Genomic DNA, 17,305 nt, shown 5'->3' on the forward strand with positions numbered 1-17,305 from the left:
CGGGTTAACAGCTGCCCCTCCCCCCCCCCCTCAATAAAAACGGGCCCTACTGCTTCTACTCCTTTTACTTCCTCATCCTAGGAAGGTTGGGTGCCTCCGGCCAATTATCTAGAACAGGGCTCTCCACAGGCACATCTTCTCAGAATATTTCCATGTGGTCAGCTAATAAGATATACTTTCCTTGATTCAACAATGCGACTTCATGGCCACACTAGACCTGAAGGATGCTTATTTACATATCCCTATCCATCCGACCCATCTGTGCTATACTCATGGTATAAGTCGTCAACACTACCAGTTCAAAGTGTTGCCTTAGTGTCTTCACCACATGTCTAGCAGTGGTAGCCGCCTTCCTCAGAAGGCAGTGGGAATCCTGTATTTTCCTACTTAGATAATAGCCATAGTCTCTCACACAAGGCTCCAGGTGGTTCTTCGCCAAGAGTGTCTCAAAGGTCCCAAGCAAAGGGTCACTGGTAAGATCAAGTCTTGATAAGAGCCATCGCTCTCTGCAGTGATGGAACTGCAGCAACCTGTTGCAGGGCAGGCCCTTTGCGGGCCAAATTCTGGAAGAGTCCATCACTGCAGAAACATTCAAGGGGAGATATGGGCATGCCTAGGCACCATGACAGTCCAGGTCCAGATCAACCATCTGTAACTCTTGGCCATAAACCTAGCTCTCAAAACTTTTCTCCAGGACATTCAGAGGAAGATATTTCTAGTGCTGACATACCACATGACTACCATGTTTTACCTACAAAAGCAAGGCAGCACACACTCCTGAGCTCTCAGAACTAGTACAGTGAATTTGGCATTTGGCGATCCATTACCAAGTGCATCTCCTGGTGGGAGACCTTCCAGGGGATGACAATGACTTTGCAGACCAGCTCAGCAGGGCCCAGCAACCAGTCCATGAGTGGGAACTCTACCCACAAGTCCTACTCCCTTATTTTTGTCAGTGGGGCGTCCCAGACCTAGACCTTTTCGCCACTTACGAAAACGCAAAATGCTGAAACTTTGCCCCCAGTTTCCACGCCCTCAGTCCATGACCGCTTCTGGTGGATGAAATGGTCAGGGATCTTTGCATATGCTTTTCCTCCTCACACACTTCTACCATACATGCTGCAGCAGACACCCTTCACCCTCATCCTAGTGGCTTCCATCTGTACCAGACAACCATGGTTCTCAACCCTCCTAGAGAGGTCCATTGCACTGCACGCACGAGAAGCACCCCAACAGGCTGGACCTTCCCATACAGGATCAAGGCAGGGTCTGAGACCCAGACCCCATGCAGCTCATCCTAGTCATCTGACTCCTAAGTCCTTGAGTCTGGTTACCTTAACTTGCGTCAAGACTAAATGAACATTCTAAAGAAAACCCTTAGGCCTACCACACACACTTGCTATGCCGCTTAGTGGAAGACGGTTATTCATTACTGTGCCCTGAACTGCTTAAACCACTTTACACATATGGTAGAACACATAATTTGTTACTTTTTACATTTGCGAAATTCAGGACTGGTCTGTACCTTCATTCAACTACACTCTCAGACTCAATATATGCAGAACAGGGAACATTGCTCACTTATCAATATCCCTGTCATTAAAGCCTTCAATGAGGGACTTAAACGTGTGATCTCACCCCAGAGTGCCACCTGCCCTAGTCTAGAACCTCAAAGTTGTCCTTACCAGACTCATGCGCCTTCCTTTGGAACCATTACACTATTGCCCTTTAAAGTTCCTCTCCTGGAAGGTCACCTTCCTGGTAGCCAAAACGCCCCTTATTCTTATTAGTGAACTTCAGGCCCTTACATTGCAAGAGTCTTTTTACGAAGGTCTCAGTGACCGGGTTGTCCTTGGAACCAACCCTAAATTCCTATCTAAGGTGACTTTCCCCTTTAAGCTTAACCAGAGAATGGAGATCCCGGTCTTTTTACCCTTGCTTTACTTGGTAGCAAAAAGAACACTTCACACGCTTAAATATTATGTGGATATGACAAAGTTCTTCTGCAAAACACCACATCTTTTTGTTGTGTTTGCACAGCCTCATAAAGGTCATCCGTAGCAAAAGCAGGCATAGCCAGCTAGACTATCAAATGCTTCCAAACGTGTTACCTTAAATTCAAAAGGACGCTACCTGCCCTCCCCAAACCTCATTCCATTTGTAAATATACGGATAGCTAACATTTGTAAAGCGGCCACATTGTCCGCGCCAAACACCTTCACAAAACATTGTGTGGACATTCTTGTAATGCAACAAACTTGAGTTGGTCAAATTGTCCCAAGGACTGCCTTTCAGTCCTCTGCACCAGCCACTGGCTAGCCACCACTCTGTAGAGTACTGCTTTACAGTAGATAAAGAACAAGTTTATCTACAGCCACACGTGATACAAATGCACTACGTTGCTTACCTTGTACGCATCTGTTTGTCGCATGTAGTATTGTAGATTTACATACGACCACCCGCCTCCCCATAAACCGCAGTTTGCCACAGATTTCTACAACCAACATAATTATTCATATAACACACATAGTCTCTATACTATTCACACGCTACTCAATGCCTACTTTCAACGCCTGTGTGGAAATCAATCTAACAGTGGAGTCGCTGCCCATGTGCATTTACAACTAGTGGAGGACTCACAGATAACTTGTGACTTGCAAGACTTCAAACCAACACTAGATGGCAGGTACATGCAGAGCATGAGAATCCACAGCACCCCATGTGACAGATGCTTACAGTATATGTAATGTAGAACTTATTACGGCAATTTCTCGATGTCGAATAAAGAGAAATCCGCTGTAGAAAATCCCATGCATGGGTTGCAAAGTGGGTGTTGTAGTGCTTAGATTTTGTCATGGATACGTCTAACCCCAGATTCCATCCCTTTAGGTTATCCCCTCGAAGCCATTTTAGATCAAGAAATTTTCATTGCAGTGATCCATCACACCTTTAGATGGAACCTTGCAGCTCCGCATTGACTTCCCTTGTTGGCTTTGTTCTGCCCCGGATGTGACAAAACTCCTATAAGCACCACCTTTGGGTGCAGTCATCCGTTCCTTTCTATGTGAGCCTTTGAACATGGATCTGGAACTCTGCATCCTTTTTCATCTATTTGGTGAGCTTTCCAACCTGAATCCCTTTATGTAAGGGAACAATGTCCCCACCTAAAACTACTTGGTTCAAACGATGCTATGACTGATTTCAATGGCTAACCAATTCAAGGTGTGTACCTGGTGTTTGAGCTTGGTCACAACATCAGGTCTTGTGAGGAGTGTGCCCTTATGCGATTTGGTACTGTGAAGCGACACACCACGTCGCCTGTTCCCGACTCCCGTTCCGACTCTAAGGCCTACGTAAGGCCCAGCATGCCGCGCTATAGGCGGATCCTTTGCAGACTTTGGTACCTGACCCAGAGTCAAATCCATCTTGACTGCACCTAGTTCCCATAGAATCAGATTCAGAAAATAATAATAATCCATATGTTAGAGGCCTATAAGCTTTAGATCATATACTTGTGCATAGATCGCCATCTGGTGTTGGGCTCGGATGTTTGCACTTTATTGTAGAAATCTTTGTAGTCACAAGATAGGTGACTCCTCCGTTGGTTAGTAGTGCGCTTGGGCATCGACTCCATCTCCATCGGGTTCGTATGTAATTTACTGCGCTCCGGATCGGTGTCGTATTAGATTCCTCTTCGACGCGCAACATCTCACTGCTCGACGGTATTGTTTCGTTCGCGATCTCCTTCAGCGCGTATCCCAAGAACCAACGAAATCCTCGAGTACGGTCGTCGATGCGGGCCGTTGGGCTGATAGACGCCATCAAAACCACCATATGGAAAGGACTCCATTAAAAAAAGGCAAGTGTGGTGTTAAATTCCCACTAAGATCTCCACGAGGTCTGCAACCTTTGCCTCTCTCCAGAACATGACTCAACACTGCCAGGCCTGTGATTCCTTCAGGTCCAAGAAAACTATACGTGATCGCCGGGCTCGACGTCACTAAAATGTCTAGATCAACCATTTTGGCGCCGGACAACATCTTCAATGCAGGCCAGATGATCCAGAATCAGAGACAGGAGATTAACAAGCCAACTTCTCCGAAGCCGATGAATCTGACTCAGAGACCAGACAATTACTCATGGTCAACACAGCGTGAGTACTGAGATCGACGCCCCTGCCCCGAAAAAACACAAAGCTCCGGTAACACCTTCATCTTCGGGTCTAGGTCAACACTGTGACAATACTTCAGAAACCCCGCCTTCAGGCTCGGCTCCGAAGTCCTCAAAGCCCTCAGGAACCGCGGGATCGAGCAAGCCACACCACGGTACTGAGAAACCATCTTTAGCACCAAAGCAGAGACCCAAGGTACCGTTGACACCAGACTCTTCGGCACCGAAACATAGTCATCCCAAGGCTTCGGATCCGAAAAAACATTCGAAACCTTCAGAGCCGAAGAAAATTTCGGAGTAGGAAACTCCACCTAAGCAGAAGTAGCCTAAAACCTCTCCTAAAGCTAAAGACGACAAACCAAAGCACCACTCTGAGCCTAAGACCTCTGTGCCGAAAAAAGATAGTGGATCAAAAGAACTGTTTTGTCCAGATCCACCAGATCCTAAACAAAAAACACTCCATATCGACCAGGTCGGAGCTGATTGGCTAACGATGAGAGTTCGGTCCTTTTTTACATAAGGACGTGGAAAGGCCCCAAAGGGGAGGCCCTTCGGCCTATATTCTCTATGTATGTCCTTAGGACATTACTTTTTTATGTACCGGAGGCTCCCGTCTCGGCGACGGGGAATGATTCAGGCATGTGAATCTATGAAAGACACCCAAATACTGGATAATTGCTGTTACAGGTAAGTAACGCATTTCATATCATGGGGTGCAACTCCACTCGTATCCTTTGGAGGAAGATTTTTTATTAGAGAGCTTCTCGCAGCCTCAAAAATCAACAAATACTCTCCCTATGCTAAAAGGGATGATTAATCATGCCCCTGAAGTTTTTAAAGATCCTGTCAGGTGCTCCATCCTAGAATTAAAAAGAAATATAAACCAGCTGCAAGCGATCCAGCTTACATCAAGGGTCAACTTCCTCTGGATTCACTAGTAGTGGCAAATGCCCGTAAACTGGCAAATTCCCAAACCACAGGCGATGCCCCTCCGCTAGACAAAGAGTCTAAACTATTGGGCGCATCCGGTAAAAGGGTTGCGTCACAGGCAGCACATGTTTGGCGTATTGCTAATTCACAAGCTTTACTAGCAAGGTATGACAGGGCTCATTATGATGAGCTTGAAAAGCTCATGCAACATCTGCCAGACCAATATAAAATCAAGGCAATACAAGAGGGAAAGTTAATCACAAATATCTCTAATAAATGTTCCCTGGATGCAGCGGATACAGCATATTGTACAATTAATACAAGTGTGTTACTACGCAGACGGGTGGTTACGCATATCTGGTTTTAAGCAGGAGGTGCAGTCTATCATCCTCAATCAACCTTTGGATCAGGAACACTAGTTTGGACCTACTGTGGACACATCTTTAGAAAAGATGAAAAAGGACACAAACAGTCAAGTCTATGGGAGCTCTACAGACAACAACTAGTAGAGGTTCCTTTCATTGCTCCTCTTATAGGGGCGCCTCCAAAACTAATGGCACAGAAAACACCTCTTCCACTTATAAAAGCCCCACTCATACTTCCACCACCAAAGGATATTTTAGAGGAACTTACAGAGGCAATAACAGAGGGAGAGGAAGTGGTTCTAACACCCGTAACTCCTCCACCACAAAACAGTGAGTTTCCCTCCACTCCCATCAGGGGAAGACTATCACAGTTCCTACCTGTCTGGAATTCCATCGCCACAGACAGGTGGGTGAGACAAATTATCCAGTATGGTTACTGCCTGAAACTCACTTCGACCCCCCATATACCTCCCAGACAACGTCCTATGTCCACAGAACATCTCATGCTCTGAAGCAGGAGGTTCTCGCTCTTGCAAAACATGCAATAGAACCGGTTCCCCCTAAATCATCAAGGTTCAGGGGTTTACTCCCTTTATTTCCTCATTCCAAAAAAGGACGGCACTCTCAGGCTAATATTAGACCTCAGACTGTTAAACCTATACATACAATCCGACCACTTCCACATGGTTTCTCCAACAGGTCCTCCCACTGCTCCAATAAGGCAACTTCCTTGCCATTCGAGATTTCAAGGACGCCTACTTCCACATTCCTGTTCACCCTGCTCTCAGGATATACCTACGGTTCATAGTGGAAGGTCAACATTACCAGTTCAAAGTCCTCCCATTCGGAGTCACAACAGCAACCAGAGTCTTCACAAAATGGCTTGCAGTGGTAGCAGCCCACCTAAGACACCACATTCATGTGTTTCTTACCTAGACGACTGGCTCATGAAAGCCAAGTCACGTAGTGATCGTGTACAATAAACACACAACACAGTCTAACTGCTGCACAACTTAGGATTCACAATAAACCTCAGTCACATCTCCAACCATCCCACAACCAACAGTATCTAGGTGCAACAATAGATACTTCCAAAGCCCTTGCATACCCCAATCCTGCCAGGATAGCCTGTATGCAAGCTATCATAACATAATTTCAACCGCAACACTCACTACCAGCTCGAGTGTTCATGCAGCTAATCGTGATGATGGCCTCTTCCATCTTAATTGTCCCTTACGCAAGACTCCAGATGTGTCCATTACAGGAATGTCTAGCACAACAGTGGAACAAAGCTTAAGGTCAGCTTACGGATCGGGTGTTGGTGGACAGCTGCACATATTGTGTTCTGCGCACCTCTGACCCTCCTGGTAGGCCGCTCCCCCTCCACGCAGCTCCGCCTGTGTGCTCCTGCTGCAGCGTTCTCGCTGGTAAGTGTGCTCTACCCCCGTTTCTGTGCCCCGCTTCTGCCCTCTGCCACGGTTTTTCCCCCCTCTCTGTGCCCCGTTTTTGCTTCTGTGCCACTGTTTTTTTCCCCTGTGTGCCCCGTTTTTGCTCTGTGCCACTCGTTTTTTCCCCTCTGTTGTGCCCCATTTTGCCCTCTGTTGTGCCCCATTTTGCCCTCTGTGCCACTGTTTCCCCCCTCTGTGTGCCCCGTCTTTGCTTCTGTGCCACTAGTTTTTCCTCCTCTGTTGTGCCCCGTTTTGCCCTCTGTGCCACTGTCTTCCCCCTCATTTGTGCTCCGTTTTTGCTCTGTGCCACTCGTTTTTCCCCTCTGTGCCCCGTTTGTGCTTCTGTGCCACTCGTTTTTCCTCTCTGTTGTGCCCCGTTTTGCCCTCTGTGCCACTGTTTTCCCCCTCTTTGCGCCCCATTCTGCTTTCTGTCCCACTCTTTCCCCGCCCCCTGCCCACTCGCTGCTCCCGCCTCCCTGCTGCTCCTCCCTCCCAACTCACCATATAGGCCGGATGCTGCGTGGTCACGCAGCGGACACGCGCAGCAGGTGCGCCGCTGGTGCACCGAGCCCATCTGCGCCTGGACCCCGCCCAGCGCCAGAACCCCTGGACCCTGCGAACGCCTCACCAGATTCTGCTACGAAGCCAGAACCCTCCACGCACTCAACACCGGCCGAAACCACACCTGCTTCCAGGCCGCCCCGAAACTGACCCACAGACCCTTCTCCTGCTGCACCTGCAGCCTGACCTGCGACAGAGCCACCAAACCTCCAAGGACTGGACCCAACCACCTCCGGTGCATACTTCTCAACACCCGCTCAGCACGCAAACACGCCGTCGAGCTCTGGGATATGCGTGGCCTTCCTAACCGAGACCTGGTGGAACAACTCCTCGGCACCCGACATCGCCATAGCCATCCTGGATGGCTACAAGATCACCCGCAGTGATCGCGCCAACCGAATCGGGGGAGGAATAGCCATCGTCCACAAGTCCAGCCTCAAGGTCGCCACCCACGCAGACGACACCCTCAACACCGCCGAACACATGCACTTCCGGATCCACACCGCCCCCAACACCACCCTCAGAGGAACACTCGTCTACAGACCCGCCGGGCTCAGTTCAGCGACTCCATCGCCGACCTCGCCAGCACCCACGCACTCTCCTCCATGGACTACATCCACCTCGGGGACCTGAACTTCCACCTCGAGAACGAGGACGACGCCAACTCTGCCATGCTGATCGCCAACCTCGGCCTCAGACAACTCTTCACCGCACCCACCCACGCCGCCGGCCACACGCTGGACCTCATCTACTCCACAAGCACCCACGTCGCCTTCGACCACACCATCGAACTCCACCTGGATAACAACGCACACAACAGCAAAGAGCTCTTCAGCATCATAAAAGAACTCTCCAACCCCAGCGCCAATGACAACGACATCCCGCCCTCACAAGAACTGTGCCTCTCACTGGCCACCTTCTATCACCGCAAGATCGCCGACATCCACGACAGCTTCAACATCACGACCGCCCCGACTACGCCAGGCTCCACCTCCCCTGCGAACACCACCAGCGACGACTGCCTGACCTCCTGGTCCAACGTAAACGTCGACGAGACACGCAAGCTCATGAACTCTATCCACTCAGGATTTCCGTCAGACCTGTGCCCACACCACATATTCAACAAAGCAGACGCAGCCATCGCACCCCAACTACGGAAGGTCATCAACATCTCCTTCGAAACAGCGACATACCCGAAAGGCTGGAAGCATGCCGAAATCAACGCCCTCCTCAAGAAGCCCAAGGCAGACCCCAAGGACCTCAAGAACTTCCGGCCCATCTCCCTGCTCCCGGCGAAGGTCATCAAGAAAATAGTCAACAGGCAATTGGCCCGCCACCTCGAAGACAACAACATCTTGGACTCGTTCCAGTCCGGATTTAGACAAAACCACAGCACCGAGACAGCCCTCATCGCCACCACAGACGACATCAGGCGCCAACTAGACAACTGTGAATCATCATCCCTCATCCTCCTGGACCTGTCAGCCGCCTTCGACACGATCTGCCATCGCACTCTAAAGACACACCTCCAAGAAGCCGGAATTCAAGAGAAGGCCCTGGACTGGACCACGTCCTTCCTCTCCGGCAGAACCCAGAGCGTCCGCCTCCCACCCTTCCGATCCGAAGTCACCGACATCATCTGCGGCGTCCCCCAGGGCTCATCCCTCAGCCCGACGCTGTTTAACGTCTACATGGCCCCACTTGCACAAGTGGCCCGCCATCACGACCTCAACATCATCTCCTATGCCAACGACACCCAGCTCATCCTCCCCCTTACCAAGGACCCACACACCGCCAAAACAAACCTCCACGAGGGAATGAAGGCCGTCGCCGACTGGATGAGGAGCAGCCGTCTGAAACTGAACTCTGACAAGACAGAGGTCCTCATCCTTGACCCATCCCCTCAGCCTGGGACGACTCCTGGTGGCCGACCACACTGGGAAGAGCACCGACACCCACCGACCATGCACGCAACCTAGGATTCATCCTCGACTCTTCCCTCTCCATGTCTAAGCAGGTCAATGCCGTCTGCTCCTCCTGCTACAACACTCTCCACATGCTCTGCAGGATCTATAAGTGGATCCCGACCGAAACAAGAAGAACGGTGACACAGGCCCTCGTCAGCAGCAGACTGGACTACGGCAACGCACTCTACGCAGGAATCCCAGCCAAACACCTACGACGACTACAATGCATCCAAAACGCCTCCGCCCGACTGATCGTCAACGTCCCCCGCCGCAGCCACATCACCCCCCACCTGAGACCTACACTGGCTCCCCGCCGACAATAGGATCACCTTCAAGCTCCTCACCCATGCACACACAGCACTTCACAACGCCGGACCAGCCTACCTGAACAGCAGACTCACCTTCTACACCCCTACCCGTCCGCTCCGCTCCACCAGCCTCACTCTCGCCGCTGTCCCCCGCATTCAACGAACGACCTCCTGCGGCAGATCCTTCTCCTACCTCCCTGCCAAGACCTGGAACACCCTCCCTACCCACCTACGGCAGACCCAAGACCTACTCACCTTCAGAAGACTCCTCAAGACCTGGCTCTTCGAGCAGAAGCGGCACCCCCCTCCCCTCAGCGCCTTGAGACCCTCACGGGTAAGTAGCACGTTTTACAAGTACTCTGATTGATTGATTGCAATGGTGGAACACATAAAATCTTTCCAAAGGGTGGCAGTTCTTAGACCCGGTTCCACAAATAGTGCTAACAGCAGACTCATCGCTCACCGGCTGGGGAGCTCATCTCTTAAACCATACCATTCAGGGTATGTGATCCCCTTAACAGAAACTCCTCCACATCAATCACCTGGAGTTACTGGCCATATTTCTCGCTCTAAAATCTTTTCAGATACACCTCGTAGGCAAAGCTGTCCTCGTCTGGACAGACAATATGACTGCAATGTACTATATAGAAAAACAGGCGGACACTCTGCAGCTTTCTCGTCTAGCACAAAGCATATGGAGATGGGCCATTCCTCAAAAAATATACCTCTTATCAGAGCATCTACCTGGGATACACAATCTCATTGTGGATCTGCTCAGTCTTCAACAACAGCAGATTCATGAATGGGAACTTCATCCGCAAGTTCATCTGTTTTTTAGGTCTCGAATACGCAGCGCACATGCGCTGCCTAGGAGACCTTTAGCCGCCATACAGCTCTTTTTCCTTGCACATACTCGTGCTTGTGGCGGCACACAGCTTGCGGGAGTTCGCAGCGGCGCGCCACGAGTATGTGCTTTGAAAAACAGCTGACTGCACATGCTCGCACTACTCCTGGGCCAGCAAACACGCTCTGCTATTTTAAGTCCCTTCTCCTCTGTTCCTCTCCTTTCCACACCTCTTTCCACACTTCCCTTTTTCCTCTTCTTTTTCACCTTGTGTCCCCACCTTTCATTTGTGATATCCGCCTTCTCTTTTATTTTTTAACGCAATTCTTTATCCTCACCTCCCCATCATTTTTCTCCGTTACTGTGTCTTGCCCATCTTATTTTTCAACCCTCCCCCAATAAACATGGCTTCTTTTCCTTTCATGTTGCTGAAGCCAGTCCTGGATGACTCCCGCCGAGCCTGGCGTGTGTAGGTGAATCCTGGAAGCCGCAGAAGAAAAGGACTTTTACTTTCATAGGAAGTGATCGTATGATGTGGAGGTCTCCTCGAAACGCTCCAATTGTATCATGGTCTAAGAATATTCCAGTGGCAGATTTCCTCTACCTGCTACATATTTTGCAAGCGTCTTATCTAGGTTAGTATTAGGACTGCTTCTGATCCCGGATGGAAGGCCTGATGGCCAGCTGGGCTGTACCCGCCTCCCACTGATTCCTCAGTAGCAAAGAATCTTGGAATCAAGATGGACAACTGTCTCTCATTGAAACCACAGATTCTTGGTCTGGTTGGACAGTGTTTCGGGATTTAAAAAATGTTTAGAAAATTCCTCCCTCTCCTCTCTATGGTCCATAGGAAAATAACGGTGCAAGCCTTGGTTGGATCGAGGTTGGATTACGCAAATGTGCTCTACCTCGGCCTGCCGGAATATCTTTTATCTCGCCAGCAGGTAGTGCAGAACGCGGCGGCGCCAGCAATTTTTGTCCTTAGCCGTAGTTCTCATGCCACGGCACTGTTGAAATCCCTCCACTAGCTGCCAATTCGGAAGCGCATTAAGTTTAAGGCTCTCACCATAGCGTTTCAGAATCTTCATGGTACTAGGGCTCTCTATCTGAGGAAGAGAGTTGGCTTTCACCACCCATCTAGAGCCTTATGATCGGCTGCGTTGACATTGGCCACGGTCCCGGCAATCAGACGTGCGCGGACCGGGGGTCGGTCCTTTAAATATCTGGCGCCGCGGGCATGGAATGCTTTGCCACTCGCAATGAGAGAGAGCAAGAATTTGGCTGCATTCAGGAAAGAGCTTAAAACGTGGTTGTTCGTTCTCTGATCTCGCCCCTGCCTCTGAGGTTATGCTGTGATGGGTCCGATATCTGCTCTTTCTCCAGCATCACCTTCCTCGCAGTTTTAATAATCAGTAGCGTATCTGAGCACATCCGGTGGACAGCCTCGTCTCTCAGCCCTGCAGAGCTTTCAGGCGCCAATAGTCGAATCCTTGAATGCTAGTGCTGCATTAAACAACTTAAATACAAATAATACTGGGCACTGGTGACTCAGTACATAGGAACAGCAATGCATTCCTGTAAACTGACAAACCAGTGAATGCTTAGCCTGGACCTTGATAAATGCAAGCAGTCTGAGAATCCCCCGCCCCACAATTAACAATTAGTACAGTCCTGCTAATGACTCCTGTTCCTGTACAACAATAAATTGAAGTAAAAGAAGGACTTTGGACAGAGCCTGTGGTGCAGAAAGCCTTATACAAAGAGTAAAAACTACATCCACGCGTGTCTCCTTATGTCTCGAGTAAATTCCTTATTTTTGGGGTATACGACTCTCGGGAAGCTGTGGCTCCCAGCTGTCCTAGGCATAATCCTGGAAGTCTTTTGGGAATTCCATACACTTGTGCATTTATGTTGGTGCACATTTGCTCATACAAACATTTTTGCGAGAGCCCCTTAACTTGCTATTTTTGTTTTTCTTCGTATTTCTACATCCAGAAAACATTTTTCTCAGCTAAGAAATCCTCCTGCCTACACCTTCAAACAACTTTGGGGTTGTTTTCTCTCCTATTGAAATTGATTTACCCTGCCATTAGCAGGGGTACATCGGTATCATTTCGTCATGGGGATGTGGTGACAAAACCGTAAGTGTGTGTGTTTGTGGAAAACATTTCAGGCCATGTCCTACCAGGTATGCCCACTCCCCGCCCATGGCACTCCTATGTAATATCACACTTTAAAAGAGCCTGGAGGATGGCTCAGCGAGATGAGTCACTGCAGAAATCATGCAATGCTTTGTAAATAGTGTATTCAAATCATGACCAGAAGGACTCCGCTTCCATCCTCCTGAGATCAATAGATCAAGTATAAACAAGCATCGTCATAGCCAATAGGTCTCGCCTTTGGGACCTTATGAGTATTTAGTTATGCAGCACAATATCCTTGGTGCAACAACATCAATTGTTGCATGGCTGAACACTTATAAGGTCCCAAAGGCGAGACCACACACAATGCCCAAGCTTCGCCTCCAGGTATCCACACCCACTGTCCAAAGGCAATGCGATATGGATGGACTGTTCAGGCAGATTTCTGTACGCTTTTCCGCTTCTCCCGCTCATTCCGTTACTGGTGTGCAAGATCAAACAGTCTCGCACAATGATCCTGGTTGCTTTAACGTGGGCCCGACAACCATGGTTCACAACACTGCTGGAACTCTCAGTAGTTCCACACCAAAAGTTGCACCTTTCCCCAAAGCTTCTCACACAGAACCATGGAGAGATAATCCATCCAGATCTAGCTCAATTGAACCTAGCGATCTGGCTCCTGAAGTCTAGGAGTTTGGTTATCTCAATCTCCCACCAGACTGCATGAACGTCGTTAAAGAGGCTAGACGACCTACCACTAGTGCATGCTATGCAGCTAAATGGAAAATATTTGTAGTTTACTGCAATAACGCATCAATCCACTAGATGCTTCAATTCAAAACATTATTTATCTTCTGCATCCACATGTCATCTGGCATACACATCCATACAATTACATCCTGCTGCTATAGCAGCTTACCTACAAAACAGACACTTGTCATTGTTTAGGGTACCTGCCATCAAAGCATTCATGGAAAGCCTTAAAAGGATAATTCCTCCCAGAGTTCCACCCTCTCCAGTATAGAATAGAAATGTTGTCCTTACTAGGCTCATGGGTCTCCCATTTGAACCTTTACATAAATGTGAGTTATAGTTCCTCACATGGAAAGTAGCTTTCCTTGTGGCAATCACATCTTTTAGAAGAGTGAGTGAACTCCAGGCATTAACCATACAAGAACCTTGTTTCCAAATACATCACAACAAAGAGTGGTTCTCAGGACAAACCCTAAATTCTTACCTAAAGTAGTTTCGAGTTTTCACCTTAACCGGTCTGTTGAACTCCCAGTATTTTTTCCTCAATCAGACTCCGTAGCAGATCGGGCTTTTCATACGCTTGACGTCAAGAGTTATTCTTTACTACATTGATAGGACAAAACCTTTCAGGAAAACGAAACTACATTTTGTAGCTTTCTCCCCACCACGTAAGGACAATCCTATAACAAAAGCTGGAATTGCCAGGTGGACTGTTAAATGCATCAAAATATGCTACCAAAAAGCAAAGCATACATTATCCATTCCCACTAGAACGCATTCCACACGCAAACTAGGGTCATCCATGGCATTCTTAGGAAACATCCCCATAGAGGACATTTGCAAAGCCGCAACATGGTCTACACTGCACACTTTCACAAAACACTATGTGTAGATGTGCAGGCAAAACAACAAGCTAGTGTGGGCCAGGCTGTACTAAGAACACTTTTTCAAACTACTGCAACACAATCAGGTAGCCACCGCTAACGGGGTAACTGCTGTATAGTCAATGCACAAGTATATGATCTACAGCTCATATGCCTCAAATGGAAAATGCTACTTACCAGTATGCATCTGTTCTTGGCATGCAGAGTTGTAGATTTGTATATGCCCACCCGCCTCCCGGGATACCTATGTGTTGCAGTACTATCTTACCTAGGTACATTACACATGGACATCTTTTTCTATTTCTTACTAACTCCATCATCACCCTTTATGGCGAAAACAATCTGGAGATGGAGTTGATGCCCTTGTGCATTACTAACCAAAGGAGGAGTCCCCTATCTTGCGACTACAAAGACTTCTACAATAACAAAGTTCAAACATCCGAGGCCAACACCAGATGGCGATCTATGCACAAGTATACGAATATACACCTCTAATGTCCAAAACAGATGCATACTGGTAAGTAGCGTTTTCCTTTCTTCCATAGGATAACATCGACTGTTTTTTGTGTGAAAAGTTTTTAAGTGTGGAGCTGAAAAAACGATGAAAACCTTTAAAACTGTAACTTACTAACAAAAGCGCTTTTACTTACCTGTTTACAGGAAATGTCCCAGCACCGTATCCAGGTATACTGCACTGTGTAAGAAAAGTAATCTGAAATTTTCTTGATATTCTACTCAAAAGCCTATACATCCCAAAAGCATTGCATTATCAGTAACTCTATTGTAATCCAAACATAGTGCACAAACAATTGCAAATCAAACTATTTACAAACTGCATTATTACTGTAAAGTATTTATTGCTTACCTGTGCCAGGCTTGCTTGCTTCTAGAATGTAAAATAACTAAAAAAAAATTTGTACAAAACCAATTGGTCTGAAGTTCAGTCTTTGTGTGTGAAATTATTTGCTGATTGTGTGGACAACAAATGCTTTACACTACCCTCTGATACAGCCTTACTGCTCGAGCAAAGTACCACAAATCAAGAGTAAGGTGCTACCTACTTTTACCTCTGCCTACCTTTGTGGTTCCACTGGACTCTGTGCACACTATACCACTCTTTGGTATAGTATATACAGAGCTAGCTTCCTACAGGGTGCAAGACTCGTGCGTCTGTGCCCTCATCACTGGTATAGTGCACCCAGCTATAGGGGTGGCTGACCTACGCCAGGCAGTGGGTTGTAGACATGGCACACTGCAATGGCAGTGTGTGTTTGTGTGTGTGTTTAAAGGTACCGGGCCTCTAAGGGTGGTACAAGAAGGTCTACAGCCTTTAGAGGCCCTCCTTGGCCACAGTACCCATGGTACCTTTTACAAGGGACTGACATGTGGCCAGATAGGTGCCAATTGGGGGTAAAAGTTGCAGTTTTGGGTGCACAGACCCCGGGAACCTGATTGGCAGGGACCCAGGGCTCATCAAGTCAAAGTGCATCAGTAGTCTGGCAAAAAGTGTGTGTGTGTGTGTGTGTGTGTGTGTGAGGAGGGGGGGGGTAACTGCAACAGAAACCCAGCTTCATACACACACTACTTTAAGTGATTGGCCGGTCGAATCCCGTCTCATATACCTATAAAGGTGCGTTCTGTAGTAGGGGAATCTCTGTGATAGTCATAATCATGTGAATTGTCCCGCCCATGTGCGTGGACTCCGGAGCACTTCAATAGATATATAGTCTCCTAAGATGTCTTCACTGCAGTCCTGCATAGACACTTTCGAGAATAAAAGACAATAATGCAGCCTGAAAACACCAGGCCACTCTGGCTATTACTTCATCTGAATTGAAACGGATAGCCAGGTAACAGTTAAATTTAACTATTTTACTAAGTTTCACACATAGAGAAACTCCCCTTCACAAAAATCCCTTTTCATGATAGAGTTGAAGGGTTGGACAGACAAGCCCCTTAAGCTGCCATTATATATCTGCAAATGGATACCGTGCCTTTAAGGATCCTTCCAGATCTTCCTCTATCTTGACAACTGGTTGTTGAAGGCGGGCTCAACCCAGGCAGTCGTCTCCTACCTCCAGACTACGGCCCGACCTTCTACATTTGCTAGGGTTCTCCATCAACGTGCCAAAGTCTCACCGGATTCCCTCTCGGAAGCTCCTTTTCATCGGAGCGGTTCTGGACACATCGCAGTTTCGGGTCTATCCTCCCGAACAGCGAGTCCGGGATATTCGGGCTCTGATTTTGATCTTTCAACCCTTGTCCCGGGTTTCGGTCAGAGTGACCCTGAGGCTGCTGGGCCTCATGGTCTCCTGCATTCTGCTGATCAATTATGCCAGATGGCTTATGCGGGCTCTGCAGTTGTACCTGAAGTTCCAGTGGGCGCAGCATCAGGAAGGCATGTCCGATCACGTCCAGATCTCGGAGAGCACTGCACAACAATTGCACTGGTGACTCACGGACCGGCATTGTGTTGACTACAGATCCCTCTCCCAACCGGAGTTCATAGTAGTGACGGATGCGTCCCTCCTGCGATGGGGCAGCCACATGGGAGAGGTGGAGATTAGAGAGCCTCTGGTCTCCGGCAGAGTCCAAGCTCCATATCAACCTTCTGGAGCTTCGGGCAATCCAGCTTGCACTGAAGGCATTCCTTCCCTCTGTCAAGGGGAGTGTAGTCCAGGTGTTTACCGACAGCGCCACCCCCATGTGGTACTGCAACAAGCAAGGCGGGGTGGGGTCGTGAACCCTATGTCAGGAGGCCCTACGCCTCTGGACATGGCTGAAACATCAGGGCATTTTCCTGGTGGTTCAACACCTTGCAGGTTCTCTGAAAACCAGTGCGGACAAACTCAGCTGCAGGTGCATGATGCATCGCGAATGGAGTCTTCACTCGGATGTGGCGCAAGATCTCTTTCAGCAGTGGGGAGAGCCTTG

The 17,305-nt window shown here is 48.5% G+C and overlaps 1 protein-coding gene across 4 annotated transcripts in view; it reads left to right on the forward strand.

The window, feature by feature from the left end:
- The window catches only part of TOP2B (DNA topoisomerase II beta), a 683,650-nt gene that overhangs the window by 621,870 nt on the left and 44,475 nt on the right, over positions 1 to 17,305 (forward strand). The window lies entirely within an intron of this gene.

Source organism: Lissotriton vulgaris, chromosome 10 (assembly GCF_964263255.1).
Source record: "Lissotriton vulgaris chromosome 10, aLisVul1.2, whole genome shotgun sequence".
In the NCBI taxonomy this organism is placed as follows: Eukaryota; Metazoa; Chordata; class Amphibia; order Caudata; family Salamandridae; genus Lissotriton; species Lissotriton vulgaris.